This window comes from Saccopteryx bilineata, chromosome 10 (assembly GCF_036850765.1).
Source record: "Saccopteryx bilineata isolate mSacBil1 chromosome 10, mSacBil1_pri_phased_curated, whole genome shotgun sequence".
In the NCBI taxonomy this organism is placed as follows: domain Eukaryota; kingdom Metazoa; phylum Chordata; class Mammalia; order Chiroptera; family Emballonuridae; genus Saccopteryx; species Saccopteryx bilineata.
Window position 1 is genome coordinate 50,208,260 of NC_089499.1, and position 25,745 is coordinate 50,234,004.

General features: G+C 50.6%; 1 protein-coding gene across 10 annotated transcripts in view; it reads left to right on the plus strand.

Annotated features, from left to right (window-relative positions):
- ATP2B2 (ATPase plasma membrane Ca2+ transporting 2) overlaps positions 1-25,745 on the plus strand; it is a 516,257-nt gene that overhangs the window by 282,320 nt on the left and 208,192 nt on the right. For 2 of the 10 annotated variants that reach the window (XM_066244331.1, XM_066244336.1), the window contains exon 1: positions 17,565-17,711. The exons of 5 other annotated variants lie outside the window; for them this stretch is intronic. The gene's annotated coding sequence lies outside the window, so the exon portion shown is untranslated. Of the gene's footprint in view, positions 1-17,564; positions 17,712-20,000; positions 20,049-20,327; positions 20,393-23,168; positions 23,188-25,745 lie in introns of those variants that run through there. 3 more of the 10 variants (XM_066244333.1, XM_066244332.1, XM_066244334.1) reach the window with 3 other exon arrangements.

Consider the following 25,745-nt stretch of genomic DNA (forward strand, 5'->3'; position numbering starts at 1 on the left):
GTTATTATTTTTCTTTTATTAAAGATTTGTCTAGGCCCTGGCCGGTTCACTCAGTGGTAGAGCGTTGGCCTGGCGTGCAGAAGTCCCAGGTTCGATTCCTGGCCAGGGCACACAGGAGAAGCACCCATCTGCTTCTCCACCCCTCCCCCTCTCCTTCCTCTCTGTCTCTCTCTTCCCCTCCCTCAGCTGAGGCTCCATTGGAGCAAAGATGGCCCGGGCACTGGGGATGGCTCCTTGGCCTCTGCCCCAGGTGCTAGAGTGGCTCTGGTCGCGGCAGAGCCACGCCCTGGAGGGGCAGAGCATTGTCCCCTGGTGGGCATGCCGGGTGGATCCCGGTCGGGCGCATGCGGGAGTCTGTCTGACTGTCTCTCTCCCCGTTTCCAGCTTCAGAAAAAAAAAAAAAAAAAGATTTGTCTGCAAGCCAGATACAGCCATCAAAAGAACCACATCTGGCTCGCGAGCCATAGGTTCCCGACCCCTGATCAAGTGAGATCAGTAACAAGTCCAAGGCTGGGACTGGAGACCTTGCATGGGGTGGGGAGCAAGAGAGAAACCACTCAAGGTGCCCAGAATAGGGACAGCTACTGGTCAAGTAGGGCTTAGCAGAACACACATCCTGGACCGTGAGCATCTGAAGAGCAAGCACTGTGTACTTTTCATCTCGGTGACCCGGCTCACAACAGGTGCACAGCATACATTTTAAAAACTTAATTTAATTTTTATTTTCCCATCTGCCTCATACCCACCCATTTAATCCTCTTTGTATTTCATTCTCCAGTCCCACTCACAGCCCCACCTCTGTAAAGTATGAGATGACATTAGCTAGCTCTGGTATCTGATAGATTTGGGTTTAGATCCAAACTCTTCCCTTTCTGGCTATGTAGCCTTAGGCAAGTTACCTCTCCTCTCTGACTTTGTTTCCTCTTCTGTAAATGGACTAGTCCAGCAGTTATTGTAGGAGTTAGGGCTGATGTATGTGAAAGCACCTGGCAGGGTCCCTGACATGTAGTGGGCATTCTGAAAAGCAGCAGTAAATGCTGTTTCTCCTGACAAGTAGAGCTCATGGCCACCTTTGCTTTCTCTATTCACATACATTCTGCATTCCCTAAGGCAGTGGTCCCCAACGTTTTTTGGGCCATGGACCGGTTTAATGTCAGAAAATATTTTCATGGACCAGCCTTTAGGGTGGGATGGATAAATGTATCACGTGACCGAGACAAGCATCAAGAGTGAGTCTTAGACTGATGTAACAGAGGGAATCTGGTCATTTAAAAAAATAAAACATCGTTCAGACTTAAATATAAATAAAACAGAAATAATGTAAGTTATTTATTCTTTCTCTGTGAACCAGTACCAAATGGCCCACGGACCGGTTCCGGTCCGCAGCCCGGGGGTTGAGGACCACTGCCCTAAGGCATTCACAATTTGTCTTTCCATCTAAGATGGCACAATACCGGCGCCTGGGCTATATCCATCTAGGAAGAGTGAAGTGTCAACTCTGTTTCCACAGTATCTTTACACAATTTCAACACTGCTCCTGTGTAGGTTGGACATGGCGGGGTTAACAACATCCATAAAACACCTCAGAAATGAGCTGCTGTGGACAAATCACTCAGACTCAAGGAACAAACTGCCCTCAGGGACTAAAACACCTGTCCTTAATCGCTGACACCATCCACTGGCTGCAGGTTTATTAGTGTCTGTGATTGTTTTCAGGTTGGTAGTTCACGAAGGAAAGGCTTTCTGCTCCCAAATTCCATGTCTGATCCTCACGGATGGCCTGTAAACTGCACTTCCACTCAACTATTTTATGTATGGGTGTTTCTCTGATATCTGCAGGTCAGGCTGAATTCCTGGAAGGTGGGACTGGCTCTCTCTCTCTCTCTCTCTTTCTCTCTCTCAGTCTCTCTCTCTCTGGCAGGAAACCCACTAAGGTGGGGCCTTTGAGGCTGGCGCCCATTGAGGGGCAAGTTTGGGATGTGTGTGCCCTCAAAGTCTGAAGCTGGTAGGGGTGTCAGGCGAGAGCTTGTCTCCCATTCTACATTCAATGCAGACGCTGTTCTGGGAGCCTCCTCCTCAGAACCGGGACGGGTTTTGCCCTGTGATTAACTGGGAAAATCCTGCTTTAACACCTGGCACCATTGGAGGCTCAACATAGCTATCTGCACGCCTTAGAGAGTTTATCTGTAGCAATTTAGCCACGTCACCATGCTCTGAACCCATGGTGATACGTGGCCTGCAGAAGTCATATCGTTTGGTCCAACACATGTGAACATGCAAAGGCAGCATTTCAGCCCATTCTCGGCCCCTCCCGCCCCATCTCTTTCTCTGCATTTATTGAGGATTTTTCTCTACACACCTCCACAGGCAGCAAGCAAGGGTTTTGTCCAACTTCTATTACCTGGCAAGACCAAGAGTCTGAGTTTAAACCAGCCTCTACCCCACCCCCATCTCTATTGCTCCAGCACTGGCTCCCACCCCCAGCCTCTCCCGCTGGGCCCCAAAGCTAATTACAGGCTTCCCTAAATCATTCTAAAGTAAAGCTAATTAAATCAGGGTCGGCCACCAATTTTCTGGTGCAGGACAGGTAGTCCGACACCACTCTTCCATTCTGGGATCCTGAAAAACCACGGCTTGCAGCTTCATTTGAGTTTGAGAACAGGGTTTTATCACTTAGGGCTGATTTTAGGAAGAACAGCAAAACAGGACACTTTCCCAACTGCTCCTTTGCACCACACCAAGGTGACCATGTGGGATCAGGTTGGGGGCCTAAAAGAGTGGTGCTGCTAGGGGAAGGTATGTGCTGAGACAAAGTAGTTGACACCTTCTTCTTGGTAACTCCCACCATGGGTTGCCCTTTCCTCCACATTGGCAACTGTGTAGTGTGAGCAAAAAGTGCTGCCTTCAATTCCAGTTTTGCCACTTGCTGGGTGAATGCCCTTGGGCAGGAGATTTTGCCTCTTTGTGCCTCAGTTTCCTCATCTGATAATAATCCTACCTCACAGAGTTGCTGAGAATTAAATGAGATAATATATAGGCAGCCATTATGGAACTAGTGCTGAGCCTATGTTTGTTGAATGAACAAGTGACTACAAAATGCCTGGCACACAAAGTAAACACCAAGCAGTATTAGTGCTCTTGTCCTTGGAATCCCATTTGTAACTATGAATATTCCTCGTGGCTAAGTTCCTAAAACCTTTATGTGAATAAATTCATTGCATGTTTTCTCCCTTTAAGATACAAGGGTGAGAGAAGTTGGAGGTGGGTGGGGGCAGCAGGGGAGGAACTGAGGGCTCTACTGCCACGTCCTGCTCTTCATGTTTCTGGGCTTCAGCATCCCCCTCTGTAAAGAGAAGCCACTTGCACACGGTCACTCAGAGATGCAAATCCCACCTGTGATTCTTAGCTTCTTCCTGCTCTGTTCCCTCATTAGCTGTGTCCTCACTAACTTCCTAGAAGGGGCATATGTCTAAGACAAGCACGTGGCCTTTATTATTTGCCACCACCACACCCCCGGCCACTTGATGGCAGTGAATGACAGGCTTACCTAATTAAGGGTATCCCAAAGGCAGGGAACATATATGGTGGTAGGTCTGCAGTGTGGCTGAGGACCTCCTCTGTGCCAACGCCAGCACAGTGCTGAGAATATAGACTCTGAAGTCTATTTTGAATCCCAGATAGCCATGTGGCCTTGGGCAAGTTACCAACCTTTCTGTGCTTCAGTTTCTTTCTCTGAAAAATGGGCATGATGATAAAAGCCTATCCCTCATAGAGCTGCTGTAAGAATTGTTAGTTTGTTTATGCCAAAGGCTTAGAACAGGGCCTGGAACTTAGTTGGTACTCCCCAAGCATGTGTCATTACTCCTATTTCAGGACCAGGAACTCACTGAGACTCACACAGCCAGCCCAGCCCAGGGGTCTGATGGCTCCCCTCTTATGGATGTGGTTCAGGGGAGAAGCCACTTGCCCTGGTCACCCAAAATGAAACCCCTGCTGCACTCCTCTGTCTCAGTGAGGACAAGCAGGGCTGGGACAGCACCAGGGTGGCTAAGAAGAAGAGTCAGGCCTCCCTCAGAGGCACAAGAGGAGTTGGGAAGTGGCTATAAATATGAGAGGCGAGGGGCTTTCTAACTAGGCCAGGAATGTGTGTTAGTCATTGAGGTCAGAACGAGCCGCAGCGGCTCTTGGCTGAGAAAAGAGTGTATCCAGGAGTGAGCTCTGCCAGGCTCAGGTGAAACCGAATGAGCCAAGGAGGAGGGTGACAAGCAGTGCTCAGCTAGGGGACATGCTAGCATCCCTGACCTTTGTCACAGGGACAGGGGAGGGGGAAGGGGGTGACGCCCAGGAATACCTCTCCAGCCCCTTCTACTTGCCAAGAAATTCTGTAACCTAGATCAGTTTAGTCACCTAAACCTACCTGCGGACCCATGCCACAGCCACGGTTCCCCAAAACCAGAGCCAGGCGGCCAACATTGTGAAGATTGAACAAGCTTGTCCTTTCTATTTTAATAGGTATGCTCTTATTTTAATATGTTAGGAGGAAAATACGACTATAATCAAATCTATGGTCTCGTGGCTACAAATGCTTAAGGTGATACTAAGTAGGTGTACATGTTTTCAAAAAAGGGAGTTGATTTTTTTTATTTTAATCTGAAGTATGTGCTAGTACACATGGAACCAGGAGACATTGCTACTGAGGTTTGGGGTTTCTGGGGTGCAGATGAAATGCAAACCTCCTTTCTGTGACTCCAACCCACTCCCAGATCTACCTTTCCCCAGATATCCCAGAATTCGTACCCCACCCCACCTCGACTCTCACTGTGTCCGCCACCTGGAATGCCTCTCCCATCCACCTTGCAACTGGCAAGCACCAGTAGAAATTAGCGCCTCACTGAAACCTCCATGAGGCGGAGTGGAGACATTCTCCTCCAGGCCACCCCAGGCCCTGTTCATCCACTGCCAATCCCTGTAGGGTGTGAGGGCCACCAGAGCTGGGACCATCCTTTCCTCAGTAACGATGGGCAAAACAAGATCTGGGTGTGTCTGTTTTCCTGCCTCTCCTGCCCCACTCAATGCTTGGCACCAAGCACAGGCTCAGGAAGCAGACAGCTGGTCACATTCTGGAGCTGTACCATGCACATGCAAACTCACTCTTGGGGCTCAGTCCCCTTCCTCATATGTCAGATGGAGGACAACAGATTTCCTTCCTGAGGGAGGGAGTGGTACGTGGAGTCACTGAGTTTCCTCCCCCTAAAGGTACCTAGAGGCAGGTTGTCAGCACTTCACAAATATTGGCTCTGATTAGCCACATCATCAAGGCTTATGGTCATTATCAGGAGCCAGCAGATATTCATTGAGCCCACCCTGCTGCAGGGTGGAAGGAAGAGAGATAAGATCCAGAGAAAGTTCTCAGCACTTATTTACTCCGCTCCTCTCATTTTGCATATGGACAAACTGAGGCCCACAGTCTACCCTGGAACTTCCATCTATGGCTGTTCCACCACCATCTCCCTCCCCAGACTGGGGGAAGAGGTGACTGAGACCAGGACTCACCTGCCCAGTGAGACACTGCAGCCCCCCCCAGCTCCCCTCACCCCTCCAGCATTGGCCAGCAGGAAGCCCGAGACCCGGTGAGGAATTCCAGGGGTGATGGCTGGCAGAAGAGTTCTCACTTCACTGAGGCAGCACATGGAAAGCCTTATTCTATGTAGAGTCCTCTGACAGGTGAGAGCAGACATGACCTTTGTCATTTGTTATTTTTAGCTGAGCAGGCGAAGAATGATAAAAAGCCTCTACAGGAGCTGACTATAAATAACATACCTGTGGCGTATTTTTTTTAACACATCTAAAAATTGTAGATCTAAACAAGCCTTCCCTTCAAAGCAGAATAACAGTATTAGCATGGAACTTTACAATCAGCGAGCCAACTTCACAAAAACCATTTCTGGGAACCACACAGTTCCTGGAGGAGACACTTCATTGCCCCCATTCTGCAGATGAGGAAATAAAAATGAGCTTGGCTAGTAAAGCTGTTGGCACAGTGTCATTTATATGGACAAGAGCCCCAATATATGTATCACTGTCCTTATTGTGCACAGCTTCAAGAGGTCAAGTAGCTTGTCCAGGAATACAGGGAGAAGGAAGGGAGTGGGACCAGGACCACCGTGGTGCCACCTTTCTCCAAAAGCCATAGGCTACTGACTGCTCATGGGCCTTACGGCACCAGTGGGAGAAGAGGGAGATGTGGAAAGATCAGAGGGGTGGGCACGGGGGGTTGTGTGTGGAACCTTCAGGATGAGAGTTTGAGTGAACAGGTGGCGGCTGGAATGCTGGAAGCTGAGCTAAAAAGGGCTCAGCAATGAGAGAGGCAAAGGGGGAGGGAGAGAGAGAAGGTAATTAGCCAAGTTTTCTAGGGCACTGCCCCACCAGAGTCACCTCATCTGACACTGAAATCCCTTTGGGCAGAGCTGTGATTTGAGGCAAACCCCATGGTGGGAGAAAAGAAAGACGACCCAAGAGCAGGTTCCCAGTGCTGGGTGGGCAAGGGCAGTGGGGTAGGGAGAGAAAGGAAACCAGAGCAGAAAGGGGATCCTGGGACACAAAAGTCAAGGGACTCCGGACAGCAGCGTTGAGCTCCTGCCCAGTGCTCAGTGGTGTACAGGAACATGGAGTGACCAGCTGTCAGGTTGCCAGGTGGGGAAGGGTAAATGCTCCCACCCGGCAACTTGCAAGCTACCAACAAATACAAAATCATCAATATGCACAGTCAGCTCTCCTGAGCCAACAAGTAACTCCAGAATACCACTGGGAAAGACTACCATCATGCCAAGCTCCCACCATAGAATACTTAAGTCCTCCTTGCTTCAAAGGAAGAGAAGAGGGGCTCAAGAATCATTTTAAGATATTATTAATAATTCAAAGTATTATATACGTAGCATCTCAGTTAATTCTCGGCATAATCCTCCAAAGTAGACATCTCTGTCTTACTGACAGAGAGGTGAAATGACTTACCCAAGGTCACACAATCAGTGAGTGGTGGAGCCTAGAGTTGAATCCAGGTGTGTGTGAGTTCAGAGTCCATATCCCAGCCATACACCAACTAACCTCAAGCCAGGATAGTTCTAGTAAATGAGTAGGGCCTGTGTTTTCAGGTAGGGGTTCATGGGTGGGTTTCTCTGTGTGACTGGCAGCTGAAGCCCGGAGCAGATCCCAGAGCAGTTGGTTACCACCCTTGGGGGAGGCCCTGAGAGGTTGGTGGTACCCCTACATGGGGAGGGTGCAGAGCAGGAACAGTTCCCCTCACCCCAGGACAGAGCCACCACTTGGCACCTCACAGGGCGCCCTAAAGCCCTCTCCCCCTCCTTCCCTTCTTTGCAACTGAATATCCTATGGAGCCCTGCTCTAGGAGGCAGTCCTCACATTGCTGGGCATGCAGTAGGTGCTCAATTAATGCTAAAGAAATGAAGAAAGGGACCATTGGCATCTTCACATTCTCTATCATTTTGTTTGAAATCTAAAACCAGATTTCCTATGCCTTGAAAATGTTGTCCACCTTTGCAGAACAGTGCTGGAGAAGCAAGGCAGATTTTGCTGGGCACTGTACTATGTGCCCTACACATACATGTTATTCGCTTAAACTTCCTAACACTCTCATAATTGTATGTATTATTATTCCCACTTTACAGATGTGGAAACTGAGGTTCACATTGGCCAGGTGATTAGCCCAAGGCCACCCAATACTAAGGGGCAGAACAGGGGTTCAATCCTGTATTTCCTTGATCTCCAAACCCTTGCTCTACCATGCTGTATCCCCCCAAAGGAAAACAGTACCTCGTATCTGAGAGGCTGCTTTCAGTTTGTCAAGACCCATCCATGTCCTTCTTGTATGTCGTTGTTGCAAACCAGCCTGTGGGGTTGGCAGGCAGGGAGGCTGCAGGGAGAGGAGAGCAGGACGTCCCTTGGGCCACAGCGGTTAGTCCTACCCGTTCTGGCTCCTGATTTAGTGCTCACCCCACCCCCTGAGACAGCCTGTCATTGGTCTTGTGAGAGAGTTGGCCCAGCCTTGAGGGGAGTCCCATCCACAGAGGGACTGCAAAGTGGGACAGCCAGGCCTGAATGTCCCCACTGATGCAGGGTCTCCTTGGAGGGTGGCCTGGCCCCTGTGCAGATGCTCTTTGGAGTCATAGCTGATGAAGATGGGTTCCAAGCAAGGTGGCCCCAAAGGGTGATGGGGAACTTTTGTTGTAGTGTCAAAAGGCTCTCCTGAAGCCAGCCCCTGCCTGCCAGCCCTGGCCTTGCTGTAATGTGTCCAAGGCAGGTGGCCGCCCCTCTCTGGACCTCAGGTTTCCCATCTGTAAAACAGAGGGTAAGGCTGACAGAGAGGCCAAGCAGCACCTTCTGGCCACGATGAGCCACAATTCCACAGAAACCTGCTCCACAGGTAGACCCCAAAGGGAATTCCCTCTGGGGAGATTGTGCCCCGCCCCCCGCCGTGGGACAACTTTGGAGGCCATCAAGGCTCTATTAGCATTACCCAACCTCCCTCAGGCCCAGCTCTGACTCTGCACCCCGCCTCCACCCTGTTTCCTTCTACCACTTGCTAGATACCCCGGCAGGGCCCAAACATTCCCTAGACCTGCATCAGGGTTGTAAGGAAGATGTCTGGGCTCAGATCCCTACACCACTTACCAGCTAGACAAGCTTGGCCAAGTTGTGTGACCTCTCTGTTCCTCAGTGTCATCATCTCTAAAATGGGAATGATAATCAGACTACCTTAAAGGATAAGAATTAAAGGAGCCAAGACATGAAAATTTGTTAAAACAAACATTTTCTGGCATGTAGTAATTGTTCACTCAATGCCACTTCTCAGTACTGCTATTTGTAATAATTAATAGTAATATCATCTCTTCTGCCCATCAGCTCTCAAGCGGGGCTACCATTAGGGGCAGTCTGGGGGCCTAGAGGGAGCACTGGAGCGAGAGTCCTGAGCCCACAGCTCTCATCTCAATCACCCATGACTATAGGGCGTGGGGACTCTTAACTTCTCCTGGCCTCAGTTTCCCCTTCTCTCAGGTAGCTCCCCTCAGCTCCCAGCACATTTGGGACTCCATAAATATCTACTGGATGTTCTTGTCCTCTGGCTGTGGCTCTGTGCAAACGGGAGCCCTTTCCTGCTTGCCGATGTGTCCTCGGCTCAGAGTCTGCTCCAGTCATGGTTAGAGGAATGAGCATGTTGCCTACGGAAGGTGTGATATTACTGTGGTGCAGCTGTCTGACAACAGTGCGAAATTCTATCGTGTGACAGGTCCCTCACCAAAGACTTTACGTTCCTCCATCTTGTTTAATCCTAAAATCCTCTACCTTTCCTCCTATTTATGGGATAAGGACAGAAATCTGTAACATAGTCCAAAATGCTCCCACCCCATCTCCTGCCCATTCCTCACACTCTTCCCCTCTAATCATTTGGGCTTCCTTTCAATCCCTTAAGAATTATTAAGCTCTTTCCAACCTTAGGGCCTTTGCATATGCTGTTTCTAGGAGCACCACTTTTACCTAGTGAGCTCAGGGTTAGGCTGCAGACCCCAACGCAGTCACCACCCTTTGGGGAAACCTTCTGTGATTCCCCCTTCTACTCCCACCAGAAACATCCAAGTCCTCCTACGAACTGTTCCCATGGCCTTGCCCCTTCATCACATCCCTGTGTAAATTTACATTGGTTTGTGTGTTCATTTCATTTCACATCTGTCTTCAAACTCTCTCAAGAGTTCACTGCTGTTTTCTTAGCACCGAGCATAGAACCTAGCAAATAGTAGGTGTCAGTGGATATTTGTTGGACAAATGAGCAGGCAGAGAGGCTGGAAGTATGCCTATGTTACAGATAAGGAGCCTGAGGCCAGAGAGATAAGGGACTTGCTCAGGCTCGCACAACCCATCGTGGGAGAATAGAATTGGAACTGGTCCATTGGGTTCCAGCTCCAGTGCTCTTGGCACCAACCCCCCTTCCCTTGCCTCCTTCGGGTGCAGTGGAGGCCTGAAGCATCCCAGAGGAAGGGAGCTGGAGTGACACGGCAAGGGCTTCTGTTCCTCTGAGAGCCCTGGCTTCCTGGAAACCTTGTAAAGGGTAAGACCACACCCTGCTGCACCTCTGCTAGTCTTCCAGGAAAGATCTGAGTTCTAATTCTGGATCCAGCTCTGTGATCCTGAATTTGTCCCTACACTCTCCAGACCTGTTTCCTCATCAGTAAAATGGGAGTGATACTCTTCACATAGCAGGTTAAGTGCATGTCCATAGAATGTGCATTAGCACACAGGAAAGTGTTCAGCAGAGACAGCTGATGTTGCCCCTGTGGACTCCATCCCACCCACCCTGACAACACATAGTCAGCAGGGATGGCCACATTTCATTCCCTAACTTCTTATTGGTTACTGCCCCAGCAAGTGTCCAACCACCCAGTCAGTCAGCTTGCAGCAGTCTCAGTTGTCACCCCCTCTTCTAGCCTCTTTGGGAATGTTCTTTCTCTGCTGTGTCCTTACAGCCTCCTCAGCAGGAGCTCATCCAGAGATATATCACAGGCCATGTGGCAGACAATGCTTCAATGCCCAGCGCTGTATCTCACAGCTGTGCACCCCTGGCCAAACCACTCAGTTGAGGACTGATAACACCAAATTCTTCTGGGTTGGTGGTGAGGAGTAAATGACAGCTCGTGTGTTAAATGCCTGGAATACAGTAGGTGCTCAGCAAGTGGCAGATTCCTTCCCTCTTCTCCTGACACTCCTGGATTCATCATCCCTGTTCCCTCTGTTTCCTTTTCCTCCTCCTGTTTCCTCTAAGTGGTCAGCCCTCCTGCAAGAGCAAAAACACAGACACAAATGTTAACCAGGGACCCAGCACAGTACCTCACATTGGAATATATGTGAGGCTGAATATATATCTACTGACTGAATAAGCCAAAGAAATGAATTAGTAATGGTGAAATGTCAGGCTGTAGAGGGAATATTTAGGGGCTTCATCCTGGGTACCCAACTCATCTTGAGTCCATCCCTGGACTCAGGCTCACTGGTCCCAGTTGATATATCTCTGGACAGGGGTTTCTGAGTATAGTTGGGGTCTTTCTTTCCCCTGCCTAAGCTGGGCATGTAGAGGGAGCCCTGTTCATCAACAGTCTCAGGATATAGCAACTCTTAAGCCAGGATCTCCAAGCAAATGCAAAGAATATTTCTGGAGACACAGAGAGATACAAATACTAGTTTAAAACCACTGAGGGAATTGCTTTTTCATTCAACAAACCTGACCTCAGCAGTTCAATCAATATTTATTGAGGCTCTGTGCCCAGCACTGGGGATACAACAGGCTAATCCCCAGAGAATCCTCCAGCCTAATGGACAAGACAGATGCACATAAAAAACTTAAATGCAAAAATCTCTTTTTGTGGAGAAGGGGTGATGGAGGGGAAATCAGTAAAGGCTTCATGGAGGAGAAGTTACTGAATCTGTCTTTAAGTAAAAGTAGACATTCTCCAGGCAGAAAATGGAGGATGAGAAGGAAGCGTCACTAGCAGAATGGATGGTACATGCAAAGAAACAGGCATGGAAATGCAAGGGTGTGTTTGAGGAGCAAGGGAGGGGGGCTTGGTGTAGGGATATCAGACAGGATAATGGGAGGGGTCTAGAATAGTTATCTGGCCTCATGAGTTATGGTAAGGAATTTGGGGTTTATGCTGAGGGCACAAGGGGGGTTTAGAGGAATTATGAAAGCTCTTTATGGTGCAGGGCGTTGTTAAGCAGGAGAAGGATGCAGGAAAAATGACAGGAAGGCCAAGGTAAGGAGTTAGGATTGATGGATGGGAGAGGGCAGTAGGTATGTGTGCCTGTTAACAAGGAGACATTAACCTAAAGGAGTAGTGTAGATGAGACTGTGTTTACCTGGCCTGGAAGAGGCAGCCTCTCCCAGGAAGTTCTCCCAGAGTAGCTCTTGACTCATTAGGCCAGGGGTCGGGAACCTTTTTGGCTGAGAGAGCCATGAACGCCACATATTTTAAAATATAATTCCGTGAGAGCCATACAATGACCCGTGTACGTTATGCATTATCCAATAAAAATTTGGTGTTGTCCCAGAGGACAGCTGTGATTGGCTCCAGCCACCCACAAGCATGAACACGAGCGGTAGGAAATGAATGGATTGTAATACATGAGAATGTTTTATATTTTTAATGTTACTATTTTTTTTATTAAAGATTTGTCTGTGAGCCAGATGCAGCCATCAAAAGAGCCACATCTGGCTCACGAACCATAGGTTCCTGACCCCTGCCTCAGGCTCTGTGTTCTCCCAGGAGAGAAAGTGCCAGCTCTGTAATTGGCCCCAGTTGCTGGCCTCTGGCCTCTCAGACAGGTGACAAATCAATGATCATGACATACCTGCCCTGCCCAGCTAGAAGGGTAGGCCCTCCAGGCTGAAATTTCTGATCTGTGTGGTTGAGAAGACACACCCACAACTGGGGGAAATTCAGGTTCCATTGTGGCTCCCTGCACAGAAAAAGGTCTTCTGGCTAGGGGTGAGGCCTCACACAGCACTGATTTCAAGCCCCAATTTCCCAGCTCCATGACCTTGGGCAACATTGTTTCACCTCTTGTGCCTCAGTTCCCTCATCTGTAAAATATGGATATAAATAGGACCTACCTCAGAGGACATTGTGAAGCTTACACCATATGAGACACAAATTAGGCTATCAATGTGAATGGTAGCTTCAGTTAGCCAGTAGTCAAACCTGCACCCTCCTTATTGAAGGAACAAGAACCACAGGGAGGAGCTGGGAATTGGATGGCCTGGGTTCAAATCTCAGCAGAGCTGCTTGGGCCCTAGAGACCAGCCCTGACCAGCCCCAACAGTTGGTGCATGAGAACCATTATACCCCAGTGGGATGATATACTGGAAGAAACACTTCCCAGGAGCTGTCTGGGACATGTTTCTTCTATAAATTACAGCCACCTTTCTCCTGTAACTTGCAACCCTGCCAATTAAGCATTATTGTCTCCATTTTGCAGATGAGAAAACTAGGATTCAGTGAGGTCAAATTATTTGCCCAAGGTCACATAGCCAGTAAATGAAGGAACTGGGATTTGAACCCAGGTCTGTCTTGCCACAAAGGCCCAGTCCAAGACTGGGTTGGCTGAGGGAGATTTGGACCTTGGTGGGAGTGGAGATGAGCCCCCAGGAGGCAGAGGGGAGAGTTAGGACAAGAAGGGCCATATGAGGCCCTGGCCAGTTGGCTCAGTGGTAGAGGGTCGGCCTGGCGTGCAGGAGTCCCGGGTTCGATTCCCGACCAGGGCACACAGGAGAAGCGCCCATCTGCTTCTCCACCCCTCTCCCTCTACTTCCTCTCTGTCTCTCTCTTCCGCTCCCGCAGCCAAGGCTCCATTGGAGCAAAATTGGCCCAGGTGCTGAGGATGGCTCTATAGCCTCTGCCTCAGGTGCTAGAATGGCTCTGGTCACAACAGAGCAATGCCCCAGATGGGCAGAGCATAGCCCCCTGGTGGGCATGCTGGGTGGATCCTGGTCAGGTGCATTCAGGAGTCTGTCTGACTGCCTCCCCGTTTCCAACTTTGGAAAAAAAAAAAAAAAAAAAAAAAAAAAAAAAAAAAGGGCCATGTGGCCCCCCAGACACACATCTTGTGGCACCTCAGTTCATGGGCCTAGGGAGAGCCTGAGCCTGTGCCTCACATTTGGGTAACTCTAGGCAGGGCAGAGTGGGGGTTCTAATCTTGGCTATCTCTCCTTACTGGTTCTGTAACTCCTAAGTAAGTCATTTGAAGTCTCCAGCCTTCAATTTTCTCTTCTGTAAAATGGGAAGAAGCCCAGTTTCTCCAAGGGTGACTTGAGGAGGTCAGACAAGGCAGGGAAGTGAACAGCCTTTGGAAATAAATTCTTGTCTCCTGAGTGGCCCTGCCAGCATCTCTGTAACAGCAGCTGACCCAAAAGCTGCCCCCAAGATCCCTGCCCAAGTTTCAGAAGACCGTGATCTGGGCAAGGTGAGGACAGGTGTAGCCCTCATTCCTGCTTCCCCTCAATAGGGAAGCGATGGAGAGTCCATAGCGTACAGAAAAGACACAGCTGACTTCTGAGTGCATCTAATTCTGACTCCATCAGACCTGTGTGGATCTACCTCATCTGCCTCCTTTGTCTAGATTGCCTCCATCAGACTGACTCCCATCGCTAAGCAGATTGACCCTCTCCACTCCCCACACTCCCCTGCTTTAGGACATCATCCAAGGGAGAAAACATGGTCAGTCCAACTAAACGGCATTTGGAAACCAAAGGAGGCTGTTTCTCCCCTCACCCCTGCCCTATTTCTCATGCCTTCCCCCAACTCTGACCCTCGTTCTGTTTCCACCATAAGCCAAATCATGCTGAAGGGAGAAGATATCAGTACTCCTCCTGGCCAGCCTCCTGCCTCTCTCCTCCTCTTCCCTGTGGGTAACCCTGACCTGTCATTTCCAACCTTCCCAGAGTTGCAACACTAGCGCCATTGTTTGTCTGATTTCACAATACTTCTGGCCATCCAGTCTCCTCTACCTCCCAACATATCCTGGAACGACAGGCCAGATGACCCAGGTATGTCTGCTGCAGAACGGAGAAGTACAGGGGGCAGAGCAGAGGACAAGTGTCTGTGACCAGATTTTATCTTCAAGGATGACCTCAGGCAAATCATCCTTTTCTTGAGGCCTCAGTTTATTCTACTGTAAAATAGGAGAATTACATAGGAGTCCTAGAACGTCCTTCTAGTTCTGGCACTTGATGAATCAAAATAACACAGCAGGAGATTCATTCAAGGTTTTACTATGACGTCTACCACATACTGGGAGCTGATACTCTGGAGACAGCTAACGTGGCCATAGCCCAATGAGGGAGACAGATGTATAGACTATCACAATATGGTGTGATCAGAGTTAGGACAAAGGCATGAACTAATTCTGTTGGTGGATTCAGGAAGGATTTTCTGAGAAAGCAGCACTTGAGTTGTACTTTGGAGATTGAATAGAAGTTCATGGGCCTAGCATAAGGAAAAACTTTCCAACTATGTTAGTTAACATCTGGGCTCTTCAGATGTTAGGGGATATCCTGTAATTATGGTATGGATGCAGAAGGACACAAGGCTTGGAATGCCAAGGAGATGGGAGCTTAACCAGGTGCCCCTTCTAATCTTAGATTCTGGAAACCAAATTCCATGAGCTCCTGAGAATTTGGTGTCTGTTGATAAAGTCCCAGCTCACCCCAAATGGGCGTCTGAGCAGGCAAGTCTCACCAGCCCACACCATGCTGACCTACACACATAAAGAGCACTGGGCTTAGAGTCTGTCTTGGGTCACAGGTTTGGCTTACCCCATCCTAGCTGAGGGGCCTTGTCATGGCCACCACACGCCTCTGAGCCACACACAGCTTCCTTGCCTGTAACTTGGGTGTTCAACAGCCACACCAACAGTTGTGGAGATCAAGTGATTTACTATATTGCAGGTGGCCTTTGTAAACTGTGATCTGTGCTAGACTTGGGAGGGATTATTATTATTGAAATGGTGGTTCCTAACCTGTCCCTTGAGGGGCTATTTGTTTTGTAATCTGGGGAAGTGGTTCACCTGCAATGATGTTACAATAATAATGGTGGGATTCAGGTCACAGACTCATTTGCTCAGACTGCGTGTGAGCTGCAATAGACCTTTTACCCTCTGCCCTTCTTCATCACCTTCACCCCAGCCATCTTAGAACTCTTTTACTTGGCCCCATGCTAGGGGGCAGAGGCTGCCTCTAGGTCTTGGAGAAAAAGGGACTCTTAGAATGGCCCAACCCTGGAATGGGGGCTGAATCTGCCTGGAGGGGAGCCAGTGGAGCACCCCATCAGCACCCTCAAGAAGGGAGCCCATGTGGGAGCTCCCTGTCCCAGGCTGTTGGTGGGCTGCAAGCCTTTCTGAAAGGTGTCCTGGGCTGCTGTGGTAGCCTAGCCAGGTACCTGCTTTGCCTGCCCCAGAGGAGCTCAGGGCTACCCAGTGCTTGACATCCTTAGTTTCTCAGCATCTTCCCTGCATTGAGGCCACTCTCCCTGGCCCAGGGGTAGAATGGGACTCTGATGGGTCTTGTGGAAGGGGAAGGGTGAAGAGTAAGGAGTTATCAGCATGGTCCTGCTGTCGGGGGCCCCGCTGATGGTGCTTTCAGCTCTCTGCTTCCCGCGGTCCCTCTGACTGGCCAGGTTCTGATTTTGGTGCAGTGCAGACTTTCAGCTTAACGAGACAAATTGATATTCTGTGCCAGCCCAGGGTTGGAGCAGCAGCTCGGGACACTCTGGCAGGCAGCTCAGAAGTGGGCAGAGGGTGGGGGCAGGGGAAGGAGGCAGCTTCCATCTGGAACTGCCTCCTGGGGCAACTTTTTTTCTACCCTGCCATGCACCCCCTCCACACTGACAGGTGCGCTGAGCTACTGCTCCTGAAGGTCCTCCCACCTTGAGTGCCCTCCTCCCAAGTAGGGCACCCCCTCCTGGAGGGGTCAGGGCAGTGGAGAGGGAGGCTTCTAAAAGAAGCCCCTTCACCCACTGTGACCTCCTAACTTTGCTCCTAGGACTGTCCTCCCACCATTCTAGATTTAAAGGGGCAGCCGGTCTGCCGGAAAGAGGAAGGAAAAAGTGAGCAACTAGCTGAGGGGATTCCATTCCTACAGACTCCTCTTTGGGGGCCCATGGGGTGCTCTGGACATTGTCCCCCAATACAGTCAACTCCCCAACTCATCCAGATGTCCCCTTAGATTATGTAGATGCACAAGACACATGAAGACATTCCTGCCAGTGGGTACCTGTCAGCAGAGAAGTAACCCCCTGAAGGGGTCTTCTGCCAGGGTTGCAGCCCCCGCAGGTGGGGGTGCATACCGGCCTGCGGCTGGGTTGCAGGGGTAGCGTTTAGGTGGCAGCAGGGAATTTACTGCAGACTGTACTCTGCAGGCCCTGCGACCACAGATGTGTTTAGTCTGTGTTAAGTCCATTCCCAGCCCCATGTGACCTTTGCCTCCAGGTATGGGGCTGTCCTGACCAAAAAGAGGGGGACAGCTCTCCTTCCCAGCCACAGGAGGCCAGAAAGAAGGGGAGGACTTAGATCCATCTGAGGAAAATCCTCCCCTCTCTGCTATCACTACCCCACCCCTTCCACCACTGGAGGGTCCCCTCCCCTCCTACTCAGTCCCAACCCTACCCTCACCATGCCCTTGACATTCCCTCCTACTACGAGGGAGCGAGGGAACGAGCAGATTCCTGGGACTCTGCCAGCTTTAAGTTCCTCATGATCCCACGGGAGGAATTAAAACCGCAACAACACCGTGGTGGTTCGGTCCACGCAACACCCCCCCCCGGCCCCCTACTCTCTTCCCCTGTCCCCCTTAGAACAAGCCCTCGCCCGAGGCCCTCCCCCAGCCTCCCGCCCCCTCCCCCAGCCTCCGGCGGCGCAGCGGCAGGGGCGGCCTCTGCCTCCCCCGAGATCGCTTTTTGCCGGTGCGATGCTCTCCTAGAAGCCGGCGCCGCGCCTCCGCCCCCCGCCCCCCCACCTGCTCGGGCAGGATGGTACAGTCTGCAGAGGGACCGGGCACGCTGGCTGGGCTCAGCCGCGGCACCAGCTGCCGCACCGCGATTCCGGGGCTGCCCGCCTGTAAACCGTGCCGGATTTGTGCTGATTTTCATAGCCAAGTAAGTACCGGCATCCCCCAGCATGAGAAAATAAAAAAATAAAAAGCGCCCCACTCCGCTCTCCCCTTCCTCCCTCACCCATTTTATTTTGTATCATTTCATTTGATTTTTCTCAGTGCTGATGGTGGTGGTGGTGGCGGTGGCAGCGTGGAGGGGGGGGTGCGAGCTGGGCTTGTTTATCTGGCAGCAGCTGAGGCTGCATTGGGAGTTGCTGATAGGGGAGACACTAGTGTGAGGGTCTGTGCGTTGCGGGGGAGGGCTGGGGTGCTGGGACATGGGCAGGGGGGCCTCGGACAGGCGGATGCCTGGGGTCTCAGGTAGATTCCGGCAGCCTCTGGACAGCAAATGCCCCCAATGGATGTTACGCAAGGGCCGGCAAGCTAGTGGCGGGGATGGGGTGGGGGGCAAGGTTCTCTTCCCTCTGAGCTGCTGGACCTGGGGAAACGCGGAGGACCAAAGGGTGCCCCTGCCTGCCCTAGCCAGGGTCCCAGGAAAGAGGCAGCAGGAGGCCCCCCACGGAGGGTCCCTTGGTGGGGTGGGCTGCTCTGTGCTGGGACCCACCAGGTCAGGCCAGCCAGCCTGGGTGTGTGGTGGCGGGAACCAGGTCCCTGAGAGGGCAGCAGGAGTAAGATGGCCAGGCCATTTTGCAGCAGTCATGCTGGGTGGTGGAAGTTGGCACTTTCTGCCTGGAAGCCCAGTTCCTTGGCCCACCTAGGGAGCCTCTGGCTGAGCACTTGGATACCTGGGGCTCCTCCCTGCCCCCTGCAGGGTTAGAATTGGGAAAGTCAGCAAGGGGGCTCTGGACTCCCCAAGGGTGGGCTGCTGTGGGTAGCCACTCCCTGCTAGTGAAGTGGCCCTTCCTCACCACTTCTGTCCTCTGCTCACCCAGATTGTGTGGGGAGGATTCTCTGTGGCTGGCCTTCTCCAGTCAAGCAAGGGCCCCAGGGGTCTCAGGGTCCCCACATAAAGGCCCAGCCTGGCTCGACCTTCAGAAGGGTAAGTGAGCAGGTGAGCTCAGCCAGCAGAGGGTCTTGGTGTGATGCTGCACACCCCTGGCCCAGTGCAGAAGGGGTCCCCTCTTCACCTGCATTGCTTTCTAAATCGCTGGGAGGAGGCAGAGCTGATGTTTGGGGCATTTCCAGGAGTGGTGGGTGCCATCCGGAGAAATTCTCCTTTGACATGTGCAGTAGGAGGGGGCTTGGAGTGCAGACTGCTAGAGCTTCCGCCTGTTAACTTCCTTGAAAGGGCAGTGACAGGTTTGGGGCCTCAGCTCTGGGGGAACCCTGCAGGGAAGGATCCAGGAAAGATGCTGATGGCCCCTATTATTTAGCCACCTTCATATGCCCAGTCCCATTCTCATAAGGGCCTATACTCATCCACAGATTTGCACAGATGCACATATACAAATATAGTGCACATTGGAATGCACTATATGTTTCAATCCTAGACACACATATGGAGTACCCATATAGTACACTATATGTTCCAGTCACAAACACTCATATGGAGTACCCATGCCCACAGATACATCCCACCACATGGGAATACAGCTCACATCTCTGAATACCACCTGCTCACCTGCAAAATACAGTGGACACATGAATGCAGCATGCACGCACATACACCTATGAATATAACATGCCCTACACATGCATGTAGCACTAACATAGGAATGCAGTGGGCTGCACATGGGCAAATTGGCCTGCACATAGTGCCCTGCAGCAGCCACAAATGTGGTGTGTGCCCATGTGAGGGCTGGCACAGGTGTGAAAACAACAAGCGCAAACATCTGGGGTCCTGAATGCCAGCTGCACGCATGCCCATGCACTAGCAGGCACATACTAGAATGCACCCATAGGTGAATATAGGTTGCACACATACGAAGACGGCCCCGGACACAGAGATACAACACTTCTGTGGAGACTGTGCATCCCCCATCCCTCAGCCTCCAGGCATCTCATGGAAATGAAAGTGCCTCTGGGCACTAGAGAAAGGCTTGTCCCTCAGGGGTCTGCCCTGGAGGACAGAAGAATACTATCCCCCAAGTAGCTGCATGGCCCCACACAAGCCTGAGGGGAGGGCCAACCCACATTCCCAGAGAGCTGTGATTGTTTTCAGCAAGGCCATCTTGGGTTATTGATGTTCTGCAGGGAAAGCTGCCCAGTGTTGGAAAGGAGACAGGAGGGGGCGGGCGCAACTGCTTCCCATGGCCCAGACCGCAAGGACCCCACAGGCCCCCTTCTCTGGCACCAGGAAACCGGCACATTGGTGTGGGATCTCTGAGAGATGGGGCCCGAGATGCCTCCAGCATTCTCCAAAGTCCTCTCCAGACAGAAGGTCAGAAAAGCTGCCTGTGGCTTATGCTATAGAAAGACTGGAATGCTGGCCCCCTCCCTCTGTTCTCTCACTGTGCTCTCTCCCTTTCTCTCCACCTAGCACAAGTATGGGTCAGGGAATTTGGGTAAATAATAACCCAGCAAATATTCACTGAGCAGATTGCTCTGCACGCATTGTTGCCATGGGGCCTCGCATAGCCTTGTTATTCCCATGTCACAGGTGAGGAAGCTGCACAGAGAAATGAAGATACTAATCCAAGGTCACACAGCTGGAACATGGCAGAGATGGAAGCCAGGCAATCGGGCGCCCTACCTGCCCTCTTAGACCCTCCCTTTTCCTCCCGTGTGAGTCCAGTTCCAATTTGGGTTGCCAACATCTTGGGAACCAACAGGCCAAAAATGTGTGATCTTTTTCTGATGAGGATCCAAGAAAGGGTCTCTAGGGTCTCCTGTGGGTAAAGGCAGAGCCCTCCCAGGCAGGTTCGGCCCTGTCCTGCCATCCCTTTACTTCATGGAATTGCTGTCACCTAGAAAGCCAAAGCAGATGTGCACACTTTGATGTTACCTGGCCTGGGCCTATTTATTAGGGGGAAACTGAGACTCAGCCAGGTGCAAGGTCACATTGTGCTCTCTGGAAAGCAGGGAATCTTGCCAACTTCTCTCAGGTCCCAGACAAGAAGCAACAGCAGCTTATTTGGGCCCCTAGACTTCCCCAGATGTTTGACTCCAAGTTAAAGGGTTAAGCACACCAGGCCTAGCCTCTACTCTTGACCTGCAGTGTGACCTTGGGCAATTTTCACTTTGTCTCTCCGCACCTCAGTCTTTCCATCTGTGATCAAGGCATGCCTGTCCTGCCCTGACTCAGGCCACAGTTGTCTGTGAACCTTGAGCACTGTAGAAGTCTGTGCTCAGAGATGTGATTGGCGCCAAGGCCTGGGGCCCGAACAGATGAGCTCCTTGCTGCTATGACTGGCCAAGGTCAGGAAGGGAAGCAAGGAAGGAAAATCGCTAGACTAGTGGATTTCAAGCATTAATGGACATAAGAATCACCTGGTGAGGGGCAGATTTATGCTCCCCTCCTCACTGATTCAGGAAGTCCTGGGGGCTGCCTTGTCACAGGTGTCCCAGGGTTTATATCTCCATAGCTCTGTGCCCTAGGGCACCAAGGTGATTGAGAAGGGTTTGGAGGAGCACTATAGGCTTTCAGAGCTGAGGCGACTTGGACATCAGGCTCTTTCCCCATTCCTACCCTGTCTGGGGAAACTAAGGTCACCTGGCAAGTTAGTGCCAGAGTGAAACTGAAACTCAGGTCCTCAGCCTGCTGCACACATGTCCAATCACTGGCAGTTCTCTATCCCACCCTTAGGCCCTGCTCACCCTACACAGCTAGATCAGGCCTTTCTGGGAGCGGGTCAAACTTCAAACCCAAAATGAGGCTATATTCTCAGCAGCATGGCTGGGAGGGGTGCTCCAGATTGAACCATCAGGCCCTCTGGTTGAGTCCTGGTGAAGCCTCTCTCAGCCATATGACAGCAGAGACACAGCTCTTCTTCTGTAAACTTTAACTTTTCTTTTCTAGAAGGGGGATAGATTTAAAGCAGAGATGTTGGAAGATTTTAAATAACGTGAAGCAGCTGGCACATAGTAGTAGGTTTAGGGCCAAGGTAGAGGGTCCAAAGGAACCCTGAGGTGTGGGATGTGGCTCCTGTCAGCCCCTCTTAGTGGAGCTGTCCAGTGCACAGGTGCTGGGTGCCACGTGCACACTCACGCTGTGGTGGGCCAGGGCGTGTGGTGGATCAACTGTCTCCCCTACCTCCACCTGGAGTACACACTGCAGTGTGGGAGGCGAGGCTGGGTCTCCTGCCCTCTTCAAGGCCAGAACAGTGAACCTGCAGTAATTCATTTCTCCCTTCCAGTGGGAGCCTCAAACAAGAAAATAAGGAGACTGTTCCCCTGGACAGAGTCAGTTGGGTGTCTGTAAGAGCTGGTACTAGATGGAGAAGTTGGCAAGGGCCTGGCATTCACAGCGATAAGATGGAGCCTCAGTTCACCTCTCTGTAAAGTGGATCATAGCAGTACCCACCTCTCAGGCTGTTATGAAGGGCAAATGGGAGAAGTAATGAACATAAAGTGCCAAGCTCAGGGTGTGGCCCATATTTATGGCTCAGTGATTAAAAGTTGTCAGATTTGAGACTCAGAAGATGTGAGTTCATTAGCTGCCTCTGCCACTTAAGTGTGCCCTTGATTAGTCGCTTTGCCTCTTCAAGCCTTGGTTTTTGATCTGTAAAATGAGAGTATAGCTCCCAGGCTACCCACTTCATAGGGCTGTTTCTTGACAACAATAAACAGTAAGTGACACTTTCAACAGCAACTCCTGAGAACCTACTGGATGCCAGGCAGTATGCTGGGGGCTTCACCAGGGTCTCTGGTTGGGAGCCCTGCAATGGATGAAGGAAGTGTTAAGATCTTAGAAGCTCATGTACAACTCAGGAACCTCTGAAGAGTCAGAGTGGAGGGCAAGATGGCCGGGCCTGATGAAGGTGGCGCTTAGGACCAGAGCTGGTGTCCCTGAGGCTACAAAGGGCCTTAGGTATGCAAGAGAAGGCTTTTGGTCTGAGGTCCAAGAGAGCTGTTTCTGGGCCCACCTCAGTCACTGGTGGGAGACCTTGGGCAAGTCATGTCAGCCCCCTGGTCTATGATTTCTCCTTGAAAGAGGGGGAGTGATCCTGCCCGCAGCGTGTCTTCAGTGAGGGCAGACTGTCCTGACAGCTGGCTCTGGGGTTCTGCGCTGAAGCAGTGCAAGTCTGCAACAGCAGTTACAGCCACTGTTTGTTTCCTGTGGTTGCCATAGAAAGTTACCACAAAAAGGATGACTTACAACAGAACTTGATTCTCTTACAGTTGCAGAGGATGAAAGCCTGAAATCGAGGTGTCGGCAGGGTTGGTTCCTTCTGGAGGCCCTGAGGGAGAGTCCCTCCCCTGCCTCTCCCCGCTCCCAGTGGTGGCCAGCAGCGCTTGCCATGCCTACGTCATTTCAAGCTCAGCTCCCATCTTCATCTCACCTTCTCTGTGTGTCTCTGTGTCCCCTCCTTTGTTAAAAGGACATCAGTCATTGGATAGAGGGACCACCTGAAATCCAGGTAGATTTCATCTTGAGATTTTTAAACTAACTACATGTACAAATATATGTATTTCCAAATCAGGGCACATTCTGATATCCAGGTGAACATGAATTTGAGGAGAGAAGCTATTTAACCCACTAGAGTCTCTAGTATTTATTGTTTGCCGCTAGTAAGTCCTTTGCACAGTGTCTCATTTCTTCCTCACTATCACCTATTTTACAGTAAAGAAACCAAGGCTCAGGGAGATTAAGAAGATGCCCAAGTCACACAGCAAGTGAGGGGCAGAGCTGGGATTTGAACCCAGGTCTCTGGTGATCTCTCTCCTTTCCACCTCTTTGGAGCCGGCTGGGGGCTACCCATAGCCAGGAACCCATGGGCAGGAACTCCAGTAAGCCCTGTGTTAACACAGAGAGAAGAGCAGGAGATGGGCAGGGAAGCTTGGTGGTATGAGGGGGCCTGCACAGCAGAAGATTGAAAGACCACCGTCCTTTAATCTGTCACCTCGGTGTCCTCTTCTGGAGAATGGGGACAGTAATACCAAATCTGTGGAGTGATAGCCAAATTCTAAAATGCTAATCATAATAGTTATTACTAAGAGTTAAAATGTATCCATCCCCAAGCACTTAGCAAACATTTTTTCATTTAACGTATGGGAAGGTAATTGCTATTCCAAGCCACATACTAATAAGTCACTCTACCATTAAATAATTGGGTGTTGTTGACCTAGTGACTTAACCTCTGTTTACTTCTCCATAAAATGGGGGTAAACTCACCTTCCTAGTTGTTCTGAGAGGCAAATGGGATTTACGTGAAGTGACTAGCCTGGGGTTACGGTCCAGTTAAAGGTTCAGAGGGTGTTTCTTCATTTATAAAATTGGGGTAATAATAGTGTTGCTATTATTATACTACTGTTTGTTGTGTGAGGATTTGGTGAAGTAATGCAGAGGAAGCACTTGGCTCAGGGCTTTTCCAGAGATTGGTATTAAAATGACCTCCTCTCATGCCATCAGCAATTTAATCAAATTAAATCCCAATGCCAGTGTTTACTGCTGTGTGACCTTAAGCCAGTGGTTTTGCCTCTCAGAGCGTGGCATCTGACGTGTAAAGTAGGGTTGAGGAAAGCTGCCTCACAAGGTACTGCATGTGACGTGATGGATAAATGCCTGTCACAATGGAGCCCTGCTTATATCAGACATTTGAAATATGTCAAGCTTCTGTCCTGCTTCTGGGGAAACACCCCCAGAACTCTTTCTTAAATATGCCCTCAGAACAGGTCGTCCTAGCCCAAGGGGCTGGATTTAATTTTTGCAAAGACCCTGGGAGTCATGCTGTAGTGGAGCATGGGTTCAGAGTCTACAGGAGGAACCTGTGGATAGATGAGCCTATTTTGGGTCCAAGAGCTGCGTAGCTTTGAAGGAAGGAAGCAGGTCTCTCAGGGGCTCCCACAAGCAATTTCCCATAAAGTGGTGGCATTCTCCATGCTAGTTTGGGCTGCTCCACTGGGCCGTGTCTGGCCGGCCCAGGGACCATTTTGCTTGGGCAGGGGGAGCATCATCCAGAGGAGCTTCCTCAAACTCCTACCTTGCTGGCTCGCTCAGAAGTGGTGCAGGGGGATGAGCTGACACAGTTTTCTGTTGAGGCTGTGGTGGGGTGGGGGGTACTTGGGAAGCTGGTTGAGGGTGATTCCCAGCTTGCCTGAGGCTTCTATGCTGGGTGAGGGCCATAAGCCCATTCGAAGCAAGGTCTGCTGGGCCCTAGCTGACTGAGTCTCCCTAGCTTTCTAATCTGTGTCCATAGTGGGGCACACAAGCCATGTGGCCGACTTAGCAGTGATGTAACATGGTGGTTCCAGACCAAGTCTGGGCCCAGTCTGCCCAGCGTCAAATCCAAGGCCTGGGCACTGGCCAGCTTTGTGTCCTTCGTCTTCAAGCCTCGGTTCCCTCAACTGCTAAATGGTAACAGTAATAGTGCCTTCCCTGCAGGGTTGTTGTGATTAAAGCTGAGTTGTGTGGATTCCCAGATGCATTTTTTGATGTCTCTGAAACAGGCTTGCCTGTTACAACTAGTGGCAAGTCACAGTAGAACCAACCTTGCATTTTTCTAAAATATATATACAAAAATAGTGATGCATCTTATAATGGATGCATCTCAGATTCAGTGAAATATGGTAAATAAAGTAAAACCTTGTAAGGATTTAGAACAGGGCCACCAGGCAGATGGGAACTAGCCAGTCTCCCACCTGCCTCCCAAGCTCAGTCATGGTGGGACTTCAGGTATTTCTGTGCACCTCTTGGGAGCCTTTGTGTCCTCTTCTGAAACAATGAACATGAGAATACCCACCTTCTAGAGCTGCAATGAGAAGCCAGCACATTTACGTGTGTATTACATGCCCAGCAGAGTGCCTGTATACAGTAGATGCTTACTAATTAGCAGCTCAGAACCAACAACATGGTGATGGACACTTAACTTACGGGAGAGGTTAAATACACAATACAGTGTACATAAGATGTGTTGTAGAATTGTTCACCTGAAACCTGTATAATTTTGTCAACTAGTGTCACCCCAATAAATTCATT